Source organism: Pempheris klunzingeri, chromosome 10 (assembly GCF_042242105.1).
Source record: "Pempheris klunzingeri isolate RE-2024b chromosome 10, fPemKlu1.hap1, whole genome shotgun sequence".
Classification (NCBI taxonomy): Eukaryota; Metazoa; Chordata; class Actinopteri; order Acropomatiformes; family Pempheridae; genus Pempheris; species Pempheris klunzingeri.
Window position 1 is genome coordinate 22,456,764 of NC_092021.1, and position 7,465 is coordinate 22,464,228.

Below are 7,465 nucleotides of genomic sequence, written 5' to 3' on the forward strand. Positions count from 1 at the left end.
GGAAGATGCTGCAGCTTAACTTCAGCAAACAAAACCCACTCGGTTTGCGCATTTTCACAATGTATTCATTATTTCAGCGACAGCCACTGTTCACAGAAAGCAATCATAGAAAGATGGTATTTCATAGAAAGGATCATTTGCTTAGACAAGTTCACATTGATATGACCATTAAAAGATATTAAAGAAAATCAGAACACAACATAATAACCTCTAACACTTTATTGTTATCGCTTAAAACCTCAATTCAAATGCAATATTTGATACAACACACATTCCATCAGTGCGCTAAATCATATCATCATTATATCTAGCAGTTAAAGTACAGTAAAAGCACACTGGTTACAGTATTTCATCCCACTTGCCCACCAAAGCGTTCCACATTGGTGTAATTGAAATGGATGGCTGCTGGATAGGCAAAAGGTCACTAATTGTCACCAGTCAAATGCAGTTATAATACAGCTCACTTAGGTCATAATTTGAGCTACATGTCGACGATGTCACCTGCAGGTTAGGAGCCTGCTGCACTTCAGGCCTACATTTCATGCTCCATTAATTTTGTGCACAGACTTAAACATCTTGTACCATCTGAACGGTGTGCTGGAAAAAGGAAAAGACAGTCGTTTGTTGAGCGCACACTAGGTGTCCTGAGGGTCTCTCGGTGTTAAATACTGCAGGGTCACAGGGGAACGTGGAAAGAAGGAGATGATCACTTCGGCTCACGTATGCCCTTTACGTTTTCATTCCAATGTACATTTCACATTTATGAATCTTAAGAAAGAGACACATCAGTAATTTTACCGCTCGTACACATCACACATTGAACATCTATGAATATTGTAAATCTGCTGAAAGCGTCCAACTGCAACAACGCTTCTGTCATTTTTTGCAATAATTCCTTTACTTAAATGTAATCCATCCAGAAGGATTTAGAATATGATCAATATGACTGTATTGTAACAGTATTTTACTTTATATATCACACTAGCGCCATGAAAATGGTGCACGTGGTGGTGTGTAGGGTGCTTGCCGTTTTCTGGGTTGATGGGTGTGTGACATGAAAGGTCTTAGGAAATTGAAAGTGACGACCCAGCATGGAACATGCATGGAAGTCACTTCTCAGAAATGTGACCTTTTTCTGGTTGTTAAGTCAAGGGTGGGCTAAAAAAAAAAAAAGGGGGTAGGAGGGGGGAACAAACTGATTTGAAGAGAATTATACAATAGTCAATGGTGCAACTGCAGCCCATAAAAGAACACCCCAGAAGGCATATCGTTTTAAAGGAACCCTCATGGTGGAGGGGGACTAGCGGTGTGTTGGTGAGGCAAACTGGGAATGACTTCTGGTGTCCGCAACATGTGTGGAAAAGCCAGCATGGTTCCACAAACGGTGCCTAACCAAATTTGGGATGTTTTTTGCTGCCAAAATGAATTGTGTATGAAACTTCCCCCACACAGTTTAAATTTAAGTCTGGTTTCTCAAACTGACTTCACTGTACTGCTGTCGACCCATGTGCCAGCCAAATAAAATCAGTGTTGCCGTGCGTTGCTAGACGATGGCTTTTTGTCATAATGGTGGTTTTTACATATAAACATAGACATGCAAAAACACTGTGTATGTCTGTATAATGTTGCAATGCATGCTTCCAAAGTTAACTGCTATACAGTATAAAAGACCACTAGAGGGGGTGCAATGATTACAAATCAGACACAGAAAACAATACAGGGCCACTGGAAGTGAAGAATGAAGAAATTAATTTGAGGAAAATATTTCAGGTTCTGAATGTTGTTTATTAACATCTCACATTCATGTGCTACATTTTTCAGATTTTCTATTCTTATCATACAAAGTCAGTGTGGTAGTGTCAAAATTGCGTGCTTGTGTGCATGCGTGCATGTGCGTGTATGTGTGTGTGCGTGCATAAGTAGTCTGCTGGATATACCGCAGGGGACTCCTGCATTGTCAGGGGGCCTCATGTGGCTCGTGTCTGTTCTCATCATCACCATCTCCCCCCATGCATCAGTCGCCGCCTGACCCGCTCAGGCCCTGTCCCCTGCTCCACCAGGCTCGCGTGAAGACTCTCCGTTCACACTTTGCTTCACGCTTGTCACCTTTATCACTGATGAGCTATTTGTTGTTTTTCAGCCCACACTTTGAAACCTTTTGCTTCTCAGAGGATACGCAGCTCCTCTCTACATGACTCATTTGGTGCAAAAGTAAAGCGAGAGCAGTAAAATGAAGAGAAAAAGTGCTCTTGCCCCCATTGAGGCTGTGTGACTGTGAGGGGCCATCATCATGTGCTGTCTCAGGTATCTATGGACAGCATCTTAAAGAATGTCCACAATCCCTTTCGTTCATAGTGACTCTTTCTTAACATAACATGTCACAGTGTTGACACTATTGTAGCTGGTTGTGAAAAACACACACCATCTCATTGTGCCTGGTGTCCTTTTGAACTGCTTATGACTTCACACCCATGAACATGCTGTGAACTCCACCTATCTGCCACACTTAGTGGTCTCATTGTGCATAAACTCATCAGTGTAAGGGGCTCATCACACACGTACACCACTCATAAGAGCACCCACAGATGGTGAGCTCTGATTGGCCGATGCACATTGAGGGATTCAATGTTTTCTTGATTGTTGAGACTTGAAAAAGCATCGAGTTCAATGACTTTTACTGGTCTGATCATTTGTGCCAGAGGCATCATTTTTAATACCTCAGAAGATGGCAGGAAAAGCTTTGTTGTAGCTTCAGACAAAAAATGATGCAGCACAGTGAAACACGCATCAAGATTTGAAGGCACAATTCTGAACAGAAAGCATTAAGGTTACATCACTGCTGGAAACTAAGACCAATGGTATTTTTGTCATTCAATAAAAATGTGCTGCAGTATAAAAATAGTGGAAAGTAAAGTGAATCTATAATGAGCAGTGTGTAATGAAAAACATCTTTGAAAAGGTTTTTCTTAAACGCTTTAAAGCAGTCATGTCACTTATTTTGTAAGTGCAGCAGCCCCACAAAATCAATGTGCTTTTGTTTTCTAAGAAATTACTTGTAGGTGCACTGAAACACTGAAAAAGATCAGATCAGAACCTCGCTTCACTACAACAAATCATGGACAATCAGACATTTCTTTTGAACTAATATTCAAAAACAACACTCATGACTCTCTCTATACTCTAAATCAATTTTAGGTGATTTGGATGCTGAGCACTTTTACTTGATATACATAAACACCCGTAGAGCTGCAGTAGCTGGGAATATTTAGTGTGGCAAAGGCTGCAAAACAAAAATAATTCGAATCCTACAAGCACTGGCAATTCACAAAGACACACAAATCTTTGCAGTTTGATTGACTTGATCAGTTTTAGATTACCTTGGTATCAAAAAATAGCATTATTGATCCTCATGCCAATTAGCCCACTGCCCTCCATAGGTGAATCAGAGGTCAGAGGTCAGCTACAGTGCAGCACCCCTGGGGCTCGTAGGTATTTAGTGACTTGGTCGGACACCTTTAAGCAGCATGGATACTTTGCCGAAACACGATCGGAAAGACGTTGATAGGAAATCTCATATAACTGTCTTTTTGACCACGTGTGGTTTCGGGTGTACACTTGTTCTGCAAGAATGATTTTCAAACACATGAAAATTTTAGAAATGCACTTGAACAGCTAAATCTTATGAATTCTTTATTTTTTTGTATTCATTCTAATTTTGTTAATGTTTATTTTTCACTGTATATATATATATATGGCATGCACTTCTGCTTTCTCTGATTTGATTTGGGGTAAATGTTTAACTCTGTTTTCAAATTGAATAAAGCCTGAAATACAAGCTTAAAGTGCAGCAGATTCCTAACACGTAGCTTCATGAGCACATACAGGCAGTGTGCGTAGGTCAAAACTCATGAACATGAAGGCAAAGGAAAAAAAAAAAAAGATGTCCCAACAATTGCTGGATTCTTGGTCAGTGATCCTCTTCACTGATGTTACCCCAACATGTACATACTAAACTTAAACAAAGCCTTCATTCATCTGTGGCCTGTAGCGCAGGCTGTTCCACGGTCTGTGCCGTGGCAGGTTTTCAGGTCATCTGAGGAGATGTGCATATTTTGGATGTCATCTCGGCTGTTGTATTATTGTTTTATTCACAGGGCATGGACTAATTATTTCAACAGCTCTCTTCATCGGGGAGCAGACTGACAGTTGCCGTCATTGGAGTGATCAGTCTGTTTCTTGGACCCGGCTGAGGCTATTTGATGTATATTAACAATAATTGGTGCCACCGCCACAATGATGTTTAGTAAACCTTTGTGCTATTTTCCACGAGGATGCCCATGAGGAATTTTTTGAGTAGCTGCTCGGGCTACAGAGACGCCTTCAGAGTCAGGACAGATGGGAGGACTGCTGTCCTCTGCAGATCAGAGACAGCACGACCTAATCATCATTATGACGTACAGGACATACAGTCTTTGTCGTTGTCTTGTTGTCTCTTCTGATCAACAGAAAGGCTAATATCTACCACATACACTCTAGTTTCATTACTGTAACATTTCATTTACTGAATCATATCAAGCGAGTGAAAAACAATGTGACGTTTGTTATCATAAAGAAATGTAAGATATCCATGGTGTACATTAGAGTCATGTAATTGTGACATGGCAGAAAGTCGTAACAATAAAATAGGTTTGATGACAATGTGGGTCATAACAAAAATTATGAATTAAGATAAAAACATGTGTTGCATATAAGAAATAATATGATTTGCTAGCATTTACAAGCAAACAAATGCCAGTAAATACAAGTAAAAGTTAGAAAGCCGAAGCACCTCTTGGAATAGATTGGCTTCCCAGACAAACTGTATGGTGTCGTTGTTTGGTTAAAAATCTACATTTTTATAAAAAAGTTTAGTAATTTAAACTACATCGTTTGTTGTGATGCTTTGTTGTTTATGGATTACAAGGTATCACTCAAAATGTGTGTCATTGTTCTGTTTCATTCTGTGGTACAGGTTATTTTGTTCCTCGCAATCTGGCAACCAGAGCTGATGCGGTGAGGTGGCGGTGTGTCGAGTTCCAGCATCTAGCAGTGACTCCAGCAGGTTTTGAGTCTGCCAGATTCTACAAGTGAATGAGAGGCAGATGTGTGGTGACAGCACAACGCTCATTAGGCCGAATCAGTGTCACACTGTGACAACTGGCCAACTTGAGGCTTCTCTCGTCACTCAGTGCTCACTCCATTCAGCTAAGACCAGCTCGGACTGTCCCAGACCTCATTTCAAATCATTCACTGCTCTGACTTCTCTCTTTTGCCTAAAACAGAACCTTTTAGGTTAGGTTAGGTTTGGTTAGATTCAGTTAGGTTAGATTCGGTTAAATTAGATGTTTGTTACTCTGACAAGCTCGTTTCTTGTATAAATTGAAATCCCCAGCCATAATATTTTTCTAAATCTTCAACCAACTTTTTCTCCGTGTCTATCTTTGGGCCCAGTGGTATCCCTGCCTCAGACCACTGGTCTACCCCTGCTCCACAAACCCAGCTGTGTGGTCAGCTCGGGCCCCTCTGGGCCTCCGTCCCTGGGCTGAAGTTGTGATATCTATTTCAGTCCACTAGAGACCAGACAGCCGCCACTGTGGCTCCAGAGAATTCCCTGTCCAGTGATTACTGATGGTTGCGCTCCGCTCATATGCTTTAGCATCTCCTGTGTCCAAACTGCTTAGCATCTGATGGGTCGCTCTAAGCCATTAAGGCCAGTTTGCAATTATAGATGTGTGGCTGCTGGACACAGAAACAGATGTGCTTTGATCTATTTACGGTAGGGTGGATGGGTTGGGGGGTGGACATAACAGCTTACTTCCATGCAAGGGTCAGCTCACGCACCTCTGACATCCCTTGTCTTTTAGTTCACTTGACATGCACTTGTGTTTTTCAATCAGCAAAAAGTTCAGTGATGAATGGGCATTAAGAAAGAACAGCGATAGCAGCTGCTCTGTGTGTGTGTATGTGTGTGTGTGTGTGTGTCAGCACACATACATAATCAAGCATGTGTGAATGTACTGGGCAAATGTTTATGCCTTTAATCTGCATGTGCCAACCACAACCGAGCATGTGTGGAGGTGAGAGCTTGTTGAATGGAAATTCGGACAATCCTTTTGCACTAAATAAAAGGGGAACCAATTCAAGCCCCATCTGTTTAAGCACCAAAATTCACCAAGGGGCAAAATAGTTAGTGTTGCGGTACATTTTTAACGCCTTGTCTCCTTTTTTCCCCCTCAGCTTGAAGTGCTTTGGGTGGTGAAAAATGGAAAACAAATGTTCTGTTGACAGCTTTCTTATGCCCAGGGTGTGTGAGTATTTATATCATAAAGGTGCCAACACATCCTGGTTTTACAGGCTGACCATCGCTGGGGGGTGAAAAGAGGGGGACAAAGGGGGGTTATCCTGTAGCTCATTCTGGTAATTACTAGATCAGTGATGAATAGGCCTTGATAAGCCTGTGACAAATTAGCTTACAACTAAGTCTGCTGTGGTGTGAAATTCTTATTCATTTTAGAAAACTACTTGACAATCAAAGTAGGACAAGTACAAATGGAACCTGCTGATTGCATGTTGGGTTGTGGTGTGACTACACTCTGGACCTGGACTGCATTAAGATTAAGGGCCCAAGCGTACTGTTGCTCCTGTACAGCTCAGGGTGCAGTAATAACGGGACTCAGCCCAGAGTTTTAAGCAGAGCATGCCTCAGTAATATTCATTTCCGCAGTCATTTTTCTTCCTTGTCACTTGTCTTATTGTCACCACTTTGCATTAAAAATTCACGGGTCACTTGTACGGCATTTAGTGCTTGTCTCCAGTGTACTGCATTGCCTGTGTTAACTAGTCAGTTGTGACCACTTTTCACAGCAGCAGCACCAACGCCTTGGGCAAACTGAGATTCCATAATATAAGGTGTCAGTGGCGAGCCTGACGGGAAAATGGTAATAACTCCACTACTAATATGAATAATGAATGAACTCATATCATTTCATAAATCAGATGGGATGTACAACATATGGAAATGTGTTGCCATATTCTTGCCACTTGGTTTCACTGTTAAATGAAACTACCACATTCAAAACACATTTTACTGCCACAATGCTGTTTCCTGTATGATATAGCCCGCAGCATGCTATGGGAACACCGCCTACTGTACCATCACAGAGATGCATTCAACAGAGTGCGCAGAGGGAGTCTGACATTGACATTGTACTGTAAGCAGGTCTCTCCTGAGGTGAACCACGTGTACACAGCTTTAGGTCCTCTCTGATGTAGGTGTTTCTCGGTCCACCAGTGTCGTGTTGCGAGGCCACCGTCCCACTGTGCTTGTTCCGCGTCAGTGTGCTGAGAGGAGTACTATAGCAATGCTCATTCATGAGCTCACATCCAGCAAACCACTGCCCACACTAGAAGTCATACAGTAGATCTG